The 17,349-nt window shown below is 42.5% G+C and overlaps 1 protein-coding gene and 1 long non-coding RNA gene across 7 annotated transcripts in view; one reads left to right on the forward strand and one right to left on the reverse strand.

Annotated features, from left to right (window-relative positions):
• Positions 1-807: 807 nt before the first annotated feature.
• LOC143787678 (uncharacterized) lies at positions 808-8,559 on the reverse strand. 2 transcript variants are annotated; one of them, XR_013218435.1, is made up of 4 exons: positions 8,462-8,559; positions 2,304-2,451; positions 1,476-1,564; positions 811-1,333 (listed from the first exon to the last, which is right to left on the reverse strand). It is a non-coding gene; the product is annotated as an uncharacterized LOC143787678 (long non-coding RNA). The 2 variants fall into 2 exon arrangements; XR_013218434.1 differs by having other exon boundaries at positions 808-1,564.
• PLXNA1 (plexin A1) overlaps positions 6,894-17,349 on the forward strand; it is a 297,155-nt gene continuing 286,699 nt past the window's right edge. The window contains exon 1 of one of the 5 annotated variants that reach the window (XM_077276604.1): positions 6,894-7,055. The gene's annotated coding sequence lies outside the window, so the exon portion shown is untranslated. Of the gene's footprint in view, positions 7,056-7,726; positions 8,389-8,635; positions 8,821-17,349 lie in introns of those variants that run through there. The other 4 variants (XM_077276608.1, XM_077276605.1, XM_077276607.1 and 1 more) reach the window with 4 other exon arrangements.

Genomic DNA, 17,349 nt, shown 5'->3' on the forward strand with positions numbered 1-17,349 from the left:
TGGGGATAAAAGTTGCACATTCTGCAGATCGGTGCAGATCCCAGCAGTCGCACTCCCACCAATCAATAACTTATCTCTTATCCTTTGGCCACGTTCAGTATTTTACATCAGTATTTGTAAGCCAAAACCAGGAGTGGAACAATCAGAGGAAAAGTATGATAGAAACATGTGCAGCACTTCTGAATTTATCTCCCACTATTGATTTTGGTTTACAAAATACTGACCAAATACTGATTGTGTGAACTTGGCCTTAGGATAGGTGATTACTTGTTTTCAACGTAGAACCCCTGTAAATGCATATTTGCTACTGTGTAATGGTCACAGGACACTGAGGAGTTAAACATCCAATTATTTAATCTCTATTGGAAATAAAGAATCTTCCCCTTTTTGATATCAGAGAGAACAAGTGACCCCCATGCACAACACAATCCACAATTACCAAGACCAATAATAGCACATACAAGGAACAAATACTGCCACACCGTGACCAGACTATATATTATCACCACACAATGACCAAATAATACCACATACATGGGATAAATACTGCCACACTGACCAGATCACGTATTACTAGCACATAGTGACCGAATACTACAATACTGATAATTAATAGAAATCACAGTACTGATAACATTAATATTACCAATGGTGACATTATACACAGGAGCTCTGTATATAGTTTCAGTGTACAGGTAATGCAGTGATCACCAGTGACATTGTACACAGGAGCTCTGTATATGGTATACTGTAATGATTATAAGGGATAACTCAGGAGACTCTTTGCATGGAACAAGACAACTACAGGACACAGTTTTATAAGAGGTAAAGTCTATATTATCACACGGTGATTCAAACAGGTGCAGAGAGAAACTCAAGTCCACAACACTTGGTGTAAATATTAAACGCAGCTTAACAGTCTATAGGAAACTTCAGAGGAACATGCAATCACGCAGAAAGTCTATGAAGCACAATTATTCTTGAGGATACTTGACACGAATAAGTCCTTGGTAGTCCAAACACAGATAGATATGCTTATAAGGCAGTTCAAATAATATCTTAGCACAGCCAGGGAGGCCTGGGTAAAAGTCTCAGGTTTAAGCAGAGCAGCAACAGCTTACATGTCCAGCAAATGCAGATGGAAACAAACACAAGCAGCCAGATGGAGGATTACTGGAAACCGATGTATGCAGCAGAAACTCAGAGCTGAGTAGCAGGATCTCCACACAGGTTCACAGGAGCAGGTGCAGGTGCAGGTGCAAAGCCAGGGAGTCGTCAGAAGCTGGATGCAAGGCAGAATACTCTAGCACAGACCAAAGGCTGGGGTGGAGCTCTATAGCAGGAAGACACAGTGCACATGAGACCAAAGACGCCATCTTGGAAAAGGGCAGTAATGCACAAAAGGTAATCAAAATGTTCAGAGTCCTGACATATACAGTGTAATGTGTCAGTGTACAGGTAACACACTGACTCACCGGTGACATCTGTAGTTATAGTCCTTGTTTTTTGCTTTTTTTCTTCGTCCAGTGCAGACGACATCACTTGTTCCATCTAGGAGTCATCTCTGCAGAAAATAAGACACAGTTATATATAGCTGATCGCCTCCAGAGCACATTCACTATGTCAGATGAAGAAAAAAAGCAACATAATGCCGCCCTGCACAGTAACAGGACCCCCCTTTTGTTCTCCCCCATGGAAGCAGTAATGTCCACTGATTGGCCCCTACAGTAATTATGTCCCCACTTGCCATCATAAACCAATAATTTATATTCTCATCCTGACCTCCATACAGTAATTATGTCACCCCTTTAATAAGGTCCCAGATCCTTGGCACCTTTATTTAATGTCCCCATCCTAAGCCCCTATGTTGCCTCGCCTGGGCTCCTACGTCCATTTTAATAATGTTGCGCTGTAAATTTGCACATTTGCGTAAATTCACCAACAGCTCAGAAACCGTTGAATCCTCGCCAAGCACAGCATACAAAGTGACTGCAGACTTATTTTAATTGGACAGTATCATCCTCCATACAGTATTATGGCCCCTGATATAATGCTCCATAGAGGCCCCAATATAATGCACCATACAGTATTATGGGCACCATATATGGCTCCATACAGTATTATGGGCACCATATAGTGCTCCATATAGTATATAATGGCCACCATACGGTATATAATGCACCCACATATTGTTCCATACAGTATATAATGGTCCCATATAGTGCTCTATACAGTATAGTGGGCCCCATATCATGCTGCATTCATAAAAAAATAAAAAAATAAAGTAAAAATCAAATGCTCACTTTTCCTCCTTCCTTGCTTGCTGCAGGTCCGGTATTCTCATTGTCTCCTGACACTGCAGTGCTCAGCACAAAGGGTGCGCTGTAGTGATGTCATTGCGTCCTCTGCCCTGAGACGTCACACAGTCCGAAGACGCTGAAGACACTGGATCTTTGGGGAATGGAAGAGGTGAGTATTTTGGGAGGGGGGGGGGGGGGGCAGGGCCCCAGCACTTGCCTCAGTGCGCTGGGTGGTGGTGCCGGGCTCTGTCGTCCTGGCGGGTCAGGTCATCATGCACTTTTAAAGGGCCCGTGCCCTAAAACCTTTTACATTTTTTTCTTCTCTCTTTGGTGGGCCCACCGGGCATTTCAACCTTACCTACCAGGCCAGTCCGACCCTGAGCTCATGCCTGACTCCACAATCAGCAGCTCCAGTGAAAATCTGGTAGCCGCTTAGCTACACCCCTCTTAGGTAAGCCCGGCCCCGTGGCAAATGCGCCACACTTGTACATACTGATCAGTTTTATAATAAATATATTCATGTACATAGGGGCAGTATTATAGTAGTTATATTCTTGTACATATGGAGCAGTATTATAATAGTTATATTCTTGTACATAGGGGCAGAATTATAGTAGTTATATTCTTGTACATAGGAGCAGTATTATAGTAGTTATATTCTCGTACATAGGGAGCAGTATTATAGTAGTTATATTCTTGTACATAGGGAGCAGTATTATAGTAGTTATATTCTTGTACATAGGAGCAGTATTATAGTAGTTATATTCTTGTACATAGGTGCAGTATTATAGTAGTTATATTACTGTACATAGGAGCAGTATTATAGTAGTTATATTCTTGTATATAGGGGGCAGTATTATAGTAGTTATATTCTTGTACATATGAGCAGTATTATAGTAGTTATATTCGTATACCTAGGAGCAGTATTATAGTAGCTATATTCTTGTACATAGGAGCATTATTATAGTAGTTATATTACTGTACATAGGAGCAGTATTATAGTAGTTATATTCTTGTATATAGGGGGCAGTATTATCGTAGTTATATTATTGTATATAGGGGCAGTATTATAGTAGTTATATTATTGTATATAGGGGGCAGTATTATGGTAGTTATATTCTTGTACATAGGGGACAGTATTATAGTAGTTATATTCTTGTACATAGGAGCAGTATTATAGTAGTTATATTTTTGCACATGGGGCAGTATTATAGTAGCTATATTCTTGTACATAGGGGGCAGTATTATAGTAGTTATATTCTTGTACATAGGAGCAGTATTATAGTAGTTATATTCTTGTACATAGGTGCAGTATTATAGTAGTTATATTACTGTACATAGGAGCAGTATTATAGTAGTTATATTCTTGTATATAGGGGGCAGTATTATAGTAGTTATATTCTTGTACATATGAGCAGTATTATAGTAGTTATATTACTGTACATAGGAGCAGTATTATAGTAGTTATATTCTTGTATATAGGGGGCAGTATTATAGTAGTTATATTATTGTATATAGGGGGCAGTATTATGGTAGTTATATTCTTGTACATAGGAGCAGTATTATAGTAGTTATATTCTTGTACATAGGAGCAGTATTATAATAGTTATATTCTTGTACATAGGGGGCAGTATTATAGTAGTTATATTCTTGTACATAGGAGCAGTATTATAGTAGTTATATTTTTGCACATGGGGCAGTATTATAGTAGTTATATTCTTGCACATAGGGGACAGTATTATAGTAGTTATATTCTTGCACATAGGAGCAGTATTATAGTAGTTATATTCTTGTACATAGGGGGCAGTATTATAGTAGTTATATTATTGTATATAGGGGGCAGTATTATAGTAGTTATATTCTTGTACATAGGGGGCAGTATTATAGTAGTTATATTCCTGTACATAGGGGGCAGTATTATAGTAGTTATATTCTTGTACATAGGGGGCAGTATTATAGTAGTTATATTCTTGTACATAGGAGCAGTATTATAGTAGTTATATTCTTGTACATAGGGGGCAGTATTATAGTAGTTATATTATTGTATATAGGGGGCAGTATTATAGTAGTTATATTCTTGTACATAGGGGGCAGTATTATAGTAGTTATATTCCTGTACATAGGGGGCAGTATTATAGTAGTTATATTCTTGTACATAGGAGCAGTATTATAGTAGTTATATTCTTGTACATAGGGGGCAGTATTATAGTAGTTATATTATTGTATATAGGGGGCAGTATTATAGTAGTTATATTCTTGTACATTGGGGCAGTATTATAGTAGTTATATTCTTGTACATAGGAGCAGTATTATAGTAGTTATATTTTTGTACATAGGGGCAGTATTATAGTAGTTATATTCTTGTACATAGGGGGCAGGATTATAGTAGTTATATTATTGTACATAGGAGCAGTATTATAGTAGTTATATTATTGTACATAGGGGCAGTATTATAGTAGTTAAATTCTTGTACATAGGAGCAGTATTATAGTAGTTATATTCTTGTACATAGGGGCCAGTATTATAGTAGTTATATTCTTGTACATAGGAGCAGTATTATAGTAGTTATATTATTGTACATAGGGGCCAGTATTATAGTAGTTATATTCTTGTACATAGGAGCAGTATTATAGTAGTTATATTATTGTACATAGGGGCCAGTATTATAGTAGTTATATTCTTGTACATAGGAGCAGTATTATAGTAGTTATATTCTTGTACATAGGAGCAGTATTATAGTAGTTATATTCTTGTACATAGGGGCCAGTATTATAGTAGTTATATTCTTGTACATAGGAGCAGTATTATAGTAGTTATATTATTGTACATAGGAGCAGTATTATAGTAGTTATATTATTGTACATAGGAGCAGTATTATAGTAGTTATATTCTTGTACATAGGAGCAGTATTATAGTAGTTATATTCTTGTACATAGGGGCCAGTATTATAGTAGTTATATTCTTGTAGATAGGAGCAGTATTATAGTAGTTATATTATTGTACATAGGAGCAGTATTATAGTAGTTATATTATTGTACATAGGGGCAGTATTATAGTAGTTATATTCTTGTACATAGGGGCAGTATTATAGTAGTTATATTCTTGTACATAGGGGAGGTATTATAATAGTTATATTCTTGTACATAGGGGCAGTATTATAGTAGTTATATTCTTGTACATAGGGGGCAGTATTATAGTAGTAATATTCTTGTACATAGGAGCAGTATTATAGTAGTTATATTCTTGTACATAGGGGGCAGTATTATAGTAGTTATATTCCTGCACATAGGGGGCAGTATTATAGTAGTTATATTCTTGTACATAGGGGGCAGTATTATAGCAGTTATATTCTTGTACATAGGGAGCAGTATTATAGTAGTTATATTCTTCTACATAGGGGCAGTATTATAGTAGTTATATTCTTGTACACAGGGGCAGTATTATAGTAGTTATATTCTTGTACATAGGAGCAGTATTATAGTAGTTATATTCTTCTACATAGGGGCAGTATTATAGTAGTTACATCCCTGTACATAGGAGCAGTATTATAGTAGTTACATTCTTGTATATAGGGGTCAGTATTATAGTAGTTATATTCTTGTACATAGGGAGCAGTATTATAGTAGTTATATTCTTCTACATAGGGGCAGTATTATAGTAGTTATATTCTTGTACATAGGGGCAGTATTATAGTAGTTATATTCTTGTACATAGGAGCAGTATTATAGTAGTTATATTCTTGTACATAGGAGCAGTATTATAGTAGATATATTCTTGTACATAGGAGCAGTATTATAGTAGTTATATTCTTGTACATAGGGGCAGTATTATAGTAGTTATATTCTTGTACATAGGGGCAGTATTATAGTAGTTATATTCTTGTACATAGGGGCACTATTATAGTAGTTATATTCTTGTACATAGGAGCAGTATTATAGTAGTTATATTCTTGTACATAGGAGCAGTATTATGGTAGTTATACTCTTGTACATAGGGAGCAGTATTATAGTAGTTATATTATTGTATATAGGGGGCAGTATTATAGTAGTTATATTATTGTATATAGGGGCAGTATTATAGTAGTTATATTATTGTATATAGGGGGCAGTATTATAGTAGTTATATTATTGTATATAGGGGGCAGGGTTGGTTGCAGCCAAGTGCTGTGGAATACTTTGGTGGTCTAAAAATACAAATTATTATTATTCTCGTTATCACTTCCCTTTCACCAGTTGAACTTTTACAATGTGTATCTCTCAGCAGTGGTGACATTCCTATCTAAAATCAAACAAAAAAATGGTTTTAATATATAAGTAAATGCATATTTATTATTGTTGTATACTTCAGTATTGATGCAGGACAATGTGCAGGATCTGGATCTTTACATACATATGCTTGCTCTACTATAGTTGTATCACAAAAATGACCATCTCCCTCTCTTTTTGTCATATAATGTAATAATAATCATTAATAAACTCCTTCCTTTCCTGTTAGATTTAGTCTTGTAGAGGGTTGGTGCAGCCTAGTCAGGGTTAACAGTGAGTAAGATTAGGTTCCTCCCCCTCATGTGTCCCCTCCCAGGCTGGCTTGCGCGCCCTCTGGCGATGAGCCGCGGAACGGCAGCGCCCTGGGAAGTGAGAGCGAGGCTGGAGTTCCAGTGGAAGCTGCGCTGCATTCCTTCCCATTCATGCTGAGCTGCTACATTGTATCACGGCGCCGGGACTCCGGACATGGCAGCGGGCGCCCGCTCTCACAGTAAGTAACCCGCATGCACCGGGCTGGGGGGAACTTTTCCTGCTCTTCCCGGGTTACTGGAGGAAGGAGAGAAGGAAACTGGAGATCTGCAACGTGCTGCCGAGGAGGATCGGGGATCGGGCTGCCTGGTCCACCCTGGAGGGGTGCGGGTACCGAGGACTGCAGCATGCTGGCCCCCTGCACTGGACATGCAGTCTCTGGTGGCCCCCTGCACTGGTCAGGCAGTCTCTGGTGGCCCCCTGCACTGGACAGGCAGTCTCTGGTGGCCCCCTGCACTGGACAGGCAGTCTCTGGTGGCCCCCTGCACTGGACAGGCAGTCTCTGGTGGCCCCCTGCACTGGACAGGCAGTCTCTGGTGGCCCCCTGCACTGGACAGGCAGTCTCTGGTGGCCCCCTGCACTGGACAAGCAGTCTCTGGTGGCCCCCTGCACTAGACAGGCAGTCACTGGTGTCCCCCAACACTGGACAGGCAGTCATTGGTGCCCCCCCCCCCCCCCTACACTGGTCAAGCAGTCACTGGTCCCCCCCCCTGCTCTGGTCAAGCAGTCACTGGTCCTCCCCCCCCCCCCCCCCTGCTCTGGTCAAGCAGTCACTGGTCCTCCCCCCCCTCCCCCCCCCCCCAAATCTCCTTTGCATTCCTAATAAGATCATGATTTGGGATGTTTGGAGTCAATGCAGATCCTTCCTCTTAGTTTGGAAGCACTACCTCCCCCATCCTCTATGCAGCAGGGAAGCAATTAATCACACTTGTCCCTTATGCCATGACTTGGGGATTTTACAAATGTGTGTACAGAGCCCTGGTATAGGTTGGCGCTATGGACATAATTGGCAATGACATGAATAGATGATTTAGTCACACCCCCCCCCCAACATCCCACTTCTCTGCTTCATTTTCTTGGGGTATTGTTAACACCTTAGTAACCAATTGGAAGAGCCTGCGGTGCATTGCAGGGTGGCAGTGGAGGGGTTAAGTATCCGAGGGTAAAATTGGGCGGAAATTTTTTATTTTTTTTTTCCATTTTCTCCCCCCTCTGCGGAGATCAGTAACGTGGATTTCACCCAAGAAGAAGAAGGGGGTGCTTTGTATTGGATGGAGGGAGCAGGTAGAGCAGTGAATGCAGAAGACCATTAGGATCATGTAGCGCAGTCCTGGCGCTCGCATTTAGATCGGAGACTGCGAAAAATATGTGGCAGGGGAAGCTGCTTCACGGTGGTGGAGAAGGATGCTCGCCCTGTGCATCGCCCTGAATATTTATCATCTGCTGGATGGAGGAGAGCTGCGGACGCTCGCTGCCAGCTGCATGCCAGGCTGCTGCCACCTCTTCCTGCACCTGTAAGTAGATGGCAGCGCTCCACCGGAGTGCCCTGCGCGCTTTCTAGAAATACCACGGAGGTGTGAATCCTACCTGTGTCCTCCGCTCATACTGGAGAGCTCCCCCGGGGGGCTGCCGCACCAGTACCCGAGGATCCCGCTGCCAATGCAGGGAAGGAATGTTCCTTTCAGAGTCTGTGGGATTTGTTGGCACAAGGTGGCATTAACCCCTTTCTTCATTTCACTGGCGCTGTCAGTAGGCAAGGCGGTGGATGAGTGAGCTCGGCATTGTCCTGATTTCGTGAGGACGGTTCCTCTGTGGGACTGGAGAGGACTGAGGGCTCATGTCTAGCGATGGTGTCCATGTCCCTGATACTGGGAGGAAGGTAATTAGGTCTGGAAGCCGTAGACCATCTGTGGGAGAAGTTTATGCAGGATGTAACGTTCCAATACGTATGTATATCTGCATGTATGTCCGTATACAGTGTGTGGCGATGTCTGATGCTGAGGGTTTCTGTGAAGATGTACGGTATATATTTCATAGTATAATATAGGGGTGCATGGATTTCCATGGTGTGAAGAAATACAAATATTGGTGAATATACGTGTGTATGTGTAATATATATCTATATGTACATGTTTGTGTGCTTTATTCGTACATACACTGTGACATATGGGTGCGTTACACATACATTTGATTGTCTATGTATATCCTGTATGGGAAAATAGACCGTACATAGATGGGTTTAAAGCTTTATTGTAAAATGTTTGTGAATGCATTGCTTTACTGCATAGCTTGTGTGTAAGGAAGATGCATTCATAAACACGTACATGTGTATAGTTTGTATTTTGTATGTTTGTGATGCGTGAACAGCATTCATTTGCATGGTACTTATATGTGTATGTGTATATATATATATATATATATATATATATATATATATATATATATATATATATATATATATATATATATATATATATATATATATATATATATATTCACACAATATGGCATGCGTGTACAACCAGGTGTAGATGTATAATGTAAAGCATTTCTGGTACACGTATATGCCTGGTGTGTTTGAGATTTGCCTTATACATGTACATGTCTGTTGCGTGTTTATAAGATTTGTGATGCACATGTATGTGTCTTTTGTGTATGATGTATGCAGTATATGTACAGTGTGTGATATTTGTGTGTACATGAATGTCTGGTGTGTGTATATTAGCATTACATATGTATATGTCTGGCGTGTGACATATGCGGTACATGGTGGTGTGTGTATATTAGTGGTATACATGTATATGTCTGTGTGTATATTTGCGGTTCATATCTGGTGTGTGTGATATTTTTGTCTATATCGTAAATGTTGCTGTGTACATGTATGTGTTTGGTGTGTGTATATTGGCGGTGTACATGTATGTGTCTGGCGTGTATGATATTTTCGATAGACATGTATATGATCGCAGTGTCTGATGTGTGTGTATATTGGCGATGTATGTTGTGTACGATATATGCAGTATACATGTATATGATTACGGAGTCTGGTGTGTGTTTTAGCAGTGTACATGTATGTGTATGGTGTGTGTTTTTATTAGTGGTGTACAAGTAGGAGTCTGGTGTGTATTTTATTTACGGTATACATGTACATGATTGCTGTGTCTGGTGTGTGTGTGTATTAGCGGTGTACATGTTCATGATTGCAGTGTTTGGTGTGTATATATGTGGTGTACATGTATGTGTCTGGTGTGTATGATATTACGGTATACGTGTACCATACATGATGTTTGCGGAGTCTGATGTGTGTGCATTAGCGGTGTACATGTTCATGATTGCAGTGTTTGGTGTGTGTATAAGCGGTGTACATGTATGTGTCTGGTGTGTATGATATTTGCGGTACACGTGAGCCATACATGATGTTTACGGAGTCTAATGTGCATGTATGTATGATGTATATAATAGAGCTCTTTGCCGGAGCATTTCATGACGGCCGCATTCAGAGATGCCAGTACTGTTCAGAGTTGTCTTCTCCAGGTTTTATGGCCCTGCAGAGTATGTTGCTGGTAACTCCACCACAATGCCGTCCTTCTCATTGCCAAGATTTAGGAAATACATTTCGCCATTGTTTTCCAGAACAAACATTCATAGTCTTATATAGCCATGAACTCAGAGAAGGCTCCAGATTCCTTCCTGGACTCTTTGGGGGTCGTAATTTGGACGCCATGACTGCAGAGTGAGACCAGATGCCTGTATATATGTAATATGTTACCTGTCCAGTTACTTTTAATATAGAGAACTGCAGCCGCCCCCTCTCCCCTTTCATGCATCTAATATTTGTCCAAGTTATCTCCTGCGCTACAGTATATGCAGCACCACATTGCGGAGAGGCCAGGGGAAGAATACTGCTTCATCTAAAGTGCAGTTCCTAAAGTTGTAGAGCGGCCCCAGCCCCCTCCTCATTAATCCCCCCAGTGCTGATATTTCCACATGTCCCCAGCAAATGGTTCCACAACCTCCTGCTTTAAACTGTTGCAGCTGCTGGGGCCTTCTGACCCCGGTGCCCTTTAACCTGCCGTGGTGGGGGGTGGTGCTGATGAGAGGTGAGCTCTGGCATTCTGTACCAAATGTTTTAAAGAAATCTAACCTAACGTCCTCTTAAAGGAATAGTCACATAATTACCGTAGTTCATTCTTATAGCACCGTTAGGGCAATATCTAGCCTTTAGGGCTGTTATGTCTGTGGGTATCCTGCTTGTGTTCAGAATATTTGCTTGCCTCTACCCGAACTTGTGACTATTTTGGCAAGAGGTATTGAGCCTTTGTGTGGAAGGCAGCAGAACCACGTGTGAAAAAACATGGAGCGCAAGGGTGCAAACACTGTATCGCACGACTAAACTGGCCATTAGTTACCTGACCTGTTTGGGTTATTGTCATTGGTTGCCCACCGGCCATGTCAGCAGGGGACTCTGAGGTCATGACTCATTCCTCGTTCTTCGATAAGTCACAGGCTCCTCCCTCTGGACACTTTAGGGTTTTACTCCGTGGCTTGTGCTTCCTGTTTAGTAAATCCAGCTGTAGGTAAAGCACTGACTTCTTCCAGTTGTGGTCATCCAGTAACGTCAGTGTCCATCTTGGTTGGTCAGCCACCTTTTTATTATTATTATTTTTTGAGGGGTAGGGGATTGAAATTGTACGGTATATGTAGGTGCCATTTGCATAGAGCTCTATGTACAGGTGTAAATCTATATAGTTTTTAGTATGTTGGGCTTTGAAATTACTCATTTTGCCCCTTATAGGACTCGTGTTTCCCCAAAGCTCCTACTGTGCCCTAACTGACGGTGTAGGGTAGCAGATGTCATCCCTTTGTCTTTTTGTCCCCTGACTGTCCAAACCCTTCCAACTTCGAGCTTGCTGGAAATTGTAGCTTTGCAAGTAAACTTTGCACTTATTTTCGAGCATGTCAGGAGTTGTAGTTTTGTAACTGAGGGTTGTACTTAAGGCTGGAGCTGCATAGATTTGCCATATGGATCCATCTTCTAATTTTTTGTTTTTATGTACCGTATTTTTGGCTCCCATTGCTGGAAAATTTGCATTATCAGGTGTCTTTTAAGGATTGGGTGTGGAATGTTGAGGATGAGGGTCCTTGTTTTGCCCCCCAGCAGTGTGACCTGGGTAGACTTGTTTGGGGAGATTTTGAATAAAGCCGTTTTGTTCCCTGCGGTGCTGAGAGATAAATCCCTCGGACCGGTGCTGAGAGCTGAGTGACCAGGGACGGGCTCGGCGCGGATCTGTTTGCCGGCCTTGAGTGACAAGTGGCGCTCTGCGGTGACGGACAGCAGGCCTGCCGAGATCTGTATTGCTTTTGGAGCTGCTTTGGACTAATGTATGACAACATGGAGGCATTCAGCCATACAGCACAGTGGGCCGCAGCTCCAGAAAGGGTGATTTTCTGCTACAGTCACAGGCGCAGTTCTTGAAAGCAATTCTTAATACGAAAAAAAAAATATTCACAGTAAATTTCCTTTAGTCTGACATTTAATAATCTTAGTGATATTTTTTTTTTTTAAATACATTTATATCTGCTTGTTGGTCTAATACAGCAGTCTCCTGTTGCAATACTACTACTCCTATCATCTCCCCCCTTCACTTCACATCCATCATGTGCCCCCTTAAACACCAGAGCACTTACTAATCTGATCCTACTGATCTATACGGAAACAATACAATCTGGCATACATTTGGTTAAATCCAATGATACATTCCATTGTTAACTTTGTGTTTCCACGGCAACTAACTTCTTGATACACTTCTCACCAATCTCTCCTCAGGTCAGAGACGCTAATTTGCCTTTTAGGAAAAAAAAAGTGAATATGTGGTCAGGCCTGAGGTCTGTCCTGCAGCCATTGGCTAATATATTATTGATTGACAGGTCCGGTTCTCCCGAGGCTCATGGTGATGACCTTACATTGGGGTTATAATCATTGAATGTTACTTAACTGAGTTGATCCCACTCATTCATGGATTTTTCTCGACAACAATAAATTCAATATCAATACAATTTTTCATGGTGATTGACCACTAGGTGGCGCTGTTCTATATAGTACTATGCCGGAAACTCTTGTCCTTGCTTCGCATCGGCCCCTTCTTTAATACACTTTCGGAACGTTCTGATTGATTTGTCTCTTTATTACTAATAGATGTTGCAGTACACTTAAGTAAGGTTTTTTGGGGATAGTAATCCCTTGTGTGGAGTTGTATTTGTTCCATATCTGTATTTGGAGAATCTAATTGTAGTTCCTTGTGTTTTGTCCACTAGGTGGCGCTGTTCTGTTCTTGTCTGTGGAGGAAGCTTTGTGTGTTTGTGAATGGATATAATCTTTATGACTTAGTTTTTATCCATGACATAGTGATATTCTTTTTAGACCTATTAACATACATGATTATGGCCATTTAATAATAAATAATAATAATAATTCTGGATGAAATTTAAAGGGAATATTTTTGTATTTTTTCTGTCTTGATTTTCTGTGTTCTGTATAGTTCTGCTTTCCTCCACACAGCTTTATAACTGAATGTTTGCTCCCATTAATGGGGAGAGTGACATTTTGGCTGTGATGTCTCCTCTGAATGGATTGCCTGCAGCGGGCATAGTCCTCTACGATGAGAAGGTGGAATCCATATAACTCTCCGGTCTATCCTCAGTGGGACGTGCGCTCTGCAGAGATACTTGCGCTGTAATATTAACCGTATTTATTCCCCGGCCTGGGAGGAGAGGAGGTCCCTTACCAATCACATTAAGCCCTGTTCCAGCAAGTGGCTTCTCTGTGTTTGGGCCTGCAGGGGAAATCTTATTGAATACAGTTATGAATAGTTAATATGATACACACATCATCGCTCTGCCGGGTCCGGGGTGAGAGGCTGCTTAACATCTCCGCCATCTATAGACTTAAATTGTTTTTAGCCATTATACGGAGTCTGTGCCGCTGCTGCTGTAGATTCTGTATGTATTATACATCTCCAGAAGACGCGTTTACTGCATTATCTTCATATACATGAAATGCTTGGACTTAATCTTAGATTTTTTTTTTTTTTTTACTTTTATGTGTGTACATCTTTCTTTGTGTGTTTGCACACATTTGTTTTTGAGTGTCTGTACATATGTGGATATTCATGCTCTAGTCTATTTGCACCTTCATTTGTACAGCATGTATGTATAGATTGATCTGTCTGTGTGCTTGCATATGATTGCGTACATTTATGCATATGTGCATGGGATTGTGTGCTTGTGATCATGGTTTGTGTTTTTTTGGCACATAAGGGGCTACCTGTGTACAACCCTGAGTTTGTCTGTTTGCTGGCGGGTGTGCATTGGTCTGTTTGCTGGCGGGTGTTAGTGCATGCATGGGTTTATCTGTTTACTGGTGGGTGTGCATGCATAGTCTTTGCGCTGGCAGGTGTTTGCATGCATAGGTTTGTCTGTTTGCTGGCGGGTGGGTGAGTGTTCATGGGTCTTTCTGCTGGCAGCCGTGCGTGCGTGGGTTGGTCTGTCTGCTGGGATGCCTGCGGGCATTCATGGGTCTGTTTGCTGGCGGGCGTTCATGGGTCTGTTTGCTGGCGGGCGTTCATGGGTCTGTTTGCTGGGGCTGGGCGCGCATGGATTGGTCAGTCTGTCTGCTGGCGGCCATTCGCTCATGGGTTGGTCAGTCTGTCTGCGGGCGGCCGTGTGTGCATGGGTTGGTCAGTCTGTCTGCGGGCGGCCGTGCGTGCATGGATTGGTCAGTCTGTCTGCGGGCTGCCGTGCGTGCATGGGTTGGTCAGTCTGTCTGCGGGTGGCCATTCGCGCATGGGTTGGTCAGTCTGTCTGCGGGCGGCCGTGCGCGCATGGGTTGGTCAGTCTGTCTGCGGGTGGCCGCGCATTCATTGGTTGGTCAGTCTGTCTGCGGGCGGCCGTGTGTGCATGGGTTGGTCAGTCTGTGTGCTGGCGGCCATTCGCTCATGGGTTGGTCAGTCTGTCTGCGGGCTGCCGTGCGTGCATGGGTTGGTCAGTCTGTCTGCGGGTGGCCATTCGCGCATGGGTTGGTCAGTCTGTCTGCGGGCGGCCGTGCGCGCATGGGTTGGTCAGTCTGTCTGCGGGTGGCCGCGCATTCATTGGTTGGTCAGTCTGTCTGCTGGCGGCCATTCGCGCATGGGTTGGTCAGTCTGTCTGCGGGCGGCCGTGCGTGCATGGGTTGGTCAGTCTGTCTGCGGGTGGCCGCGCATTCATTGGTTGGTCAGTCTGTCTGCTGGCGGCCATTCGCGCATGGGTTGGTCAGTCTGTCTGCGGGCGGCCGTGCATTCATTGGTTGGTCAGTCTGTCTGCTGGCGGCCATTCGCGCATGGGTTGGTCAGTCTGTCTGCGGGCGGCCGTGCGTTCATTGGTTGGTCAGTCTGTCTGCTGGCGGCCATTCGCGCATGGGTTGGTCAGTCTGTCTGCGGGCGGCCGTGCGTTCATTGGTTGGTCAGTCTGTCTGCGGGCGGCTGTGCGCGCATGGGGGTGACTGCTGGAGGGCGTGCGTGGGTCTGTCTGCTGGCAGGCATGTATGGGGCTGTCTTTCTGCGTGCATGCGCCTGATTGACACATACCCATCTCAAAAGTTCTGCACCAGCATCAATTTTTCAGGCACCTGTGTTACCTGCCTCCTGAAATATGAGATCCTGGTGTGTGCTCTGGATTGTCAGAAGGCTAGCGAGAAGTAAAAACATACTTCTGCCTGGTTGTGGCAATATAGAGCAGCACGGTGGCGCAGTGGTTAGCACAGCAGCCTTGCAGCGCTGGAGTCCTGGGTTCTTGGACAACATCTGCAAAGAGTTTGTATGTTCTCTCCGTGTTTGCGTGGGTTTCCTCCGGGCACTCTGGTTTCCTCCCACATTCCAAAGACATACTGATAGGGAATTTAGATTGTGAGCCCCATCGGGGACAGTGATGATAATGTGTGCAAACTGTAAAGCGCTGCGTAATATGTTAGCGCTATATAAAAATAAAGATTATTATTATTATTATTATTATATGAGTTCGGTCTCGGGTATTGTGTAGGTCTGTGATGCCGGTCAGTGATGTTTTGGGCCTCTTGCCCCTATGGAGGTGCTCTGGGACTTGGAATGTGCTGTCCTGGTGTCTTTTGTTCTCTCTTCACTGGGAGGTGGTGGGAAACTTGCCAATTAAATGGCTTCCCAAGTGAGTGACAGGGTTAAAGGTCGGCAGGAGAAGCCATGTGACTGTCTGTGAAACCGATCCCATGTGTGACCTGGAGGGACACCGCTTTTTTCAGCTTTTTTTGTTTGTATGAACAGAGGTCTGCAACCTCCAGGTTCTCGCCCTGTGATTTAGAAGTCCCTGCAGCCCCGTAACCCCTCCTTTTGTCTTTGAAGCCAGTGGACTCCCTGCTGGTAAATAAGGGGGCTATGGTGGCCGGAGTCCCTATTAAACTGTATTTAGTGGAGTTTAATGAGTCTCCCCACCCGACTATTATGTGGTATTAAAAAAAAAAAAAAAAAATCAGTCAGAATATAAAGTTAAATAATATGCAAAAGTAGAAAACAAAAAAACCCACAACATTTAGTAGTATTCAATCTATTTCTCTTAAAATTTTACTATATTTTCCATTATTGGTAAAAAAAAAAAAATTGCTGCAAATTAAAAAAAATATATTTTAGTTTTACAAAATTTAGCCTATAACGTGTGTATGTATGTATATGTGTGTTTTTAATATATTATATTTAATAACCCATGATTTCTGCACCCATTGCCGTGTTAATGAAGATGCATGAGGCAGCCGGTATGTGGATGTCATACAGCAGGCCGGCCGCGGCGATTTCCATAAGAATAAAGGTTGTCATGTGCTCAGTAGTGCGGTATAAATTAGCCACCTAGCTGGACTTTGTGTGTGAACAGAGGCTGCATTGAGGATCAGACAACCATGAATCATGTCACACGGACTGGAGAGTTTTCATCTGCCCTTTCACCTAGGGACAAAATTCATGCTGCACAAACTCCAAAGGAGGGGAGATCGGGTCCATAAATTACATTGCCGATTCCCTGTTTTGAGCCCCCCCCTCCCTTTGAGCCCATGGGTGGTTGTTTTCAGCACCACTCCGTTGTCAGAGCGCTATACACAAATACTCTGTCACAAGCTGATATATTTATGGTGACTTCCCCTTTAAGAAATATATTCTTATGATTATTAGGTTCAGGTTATGACTAATAGCAGCCAATCAGGAGCTAGGTTATATTTTTCTTACTCCCAATGGGAAATGAGAGAAGCGATCTGATTGGTTGCCTTTGGTCACAGTTGGATGTTGCTGACTAAAATGGCCGGTAGTAAAAGTTAAAGAAGGCGAGAGGAACGCCCAGTTCTGCTGAAAGGGTGGCTAATAGTCCGAGATGACTTCATATTTCTGCAAACATTTCCCCTCTGAGAACTGAAAAGAATGTTTTATCGG

This window comes from Ranitomeya variabilis, chromosome 8 (genome assembly GCF_051348905.1).
Source record: "Ranitomeya variabilis isolate aRanVar5 chromosome 8, aRanVar5.hap1, whole genome shotgun sequence".
NCBI lineage: Eukaryota > Metazoa > Chordata > Amphibia > Anura > Dendrobatidae > Ranitomeya > Ranitomeya variabilis.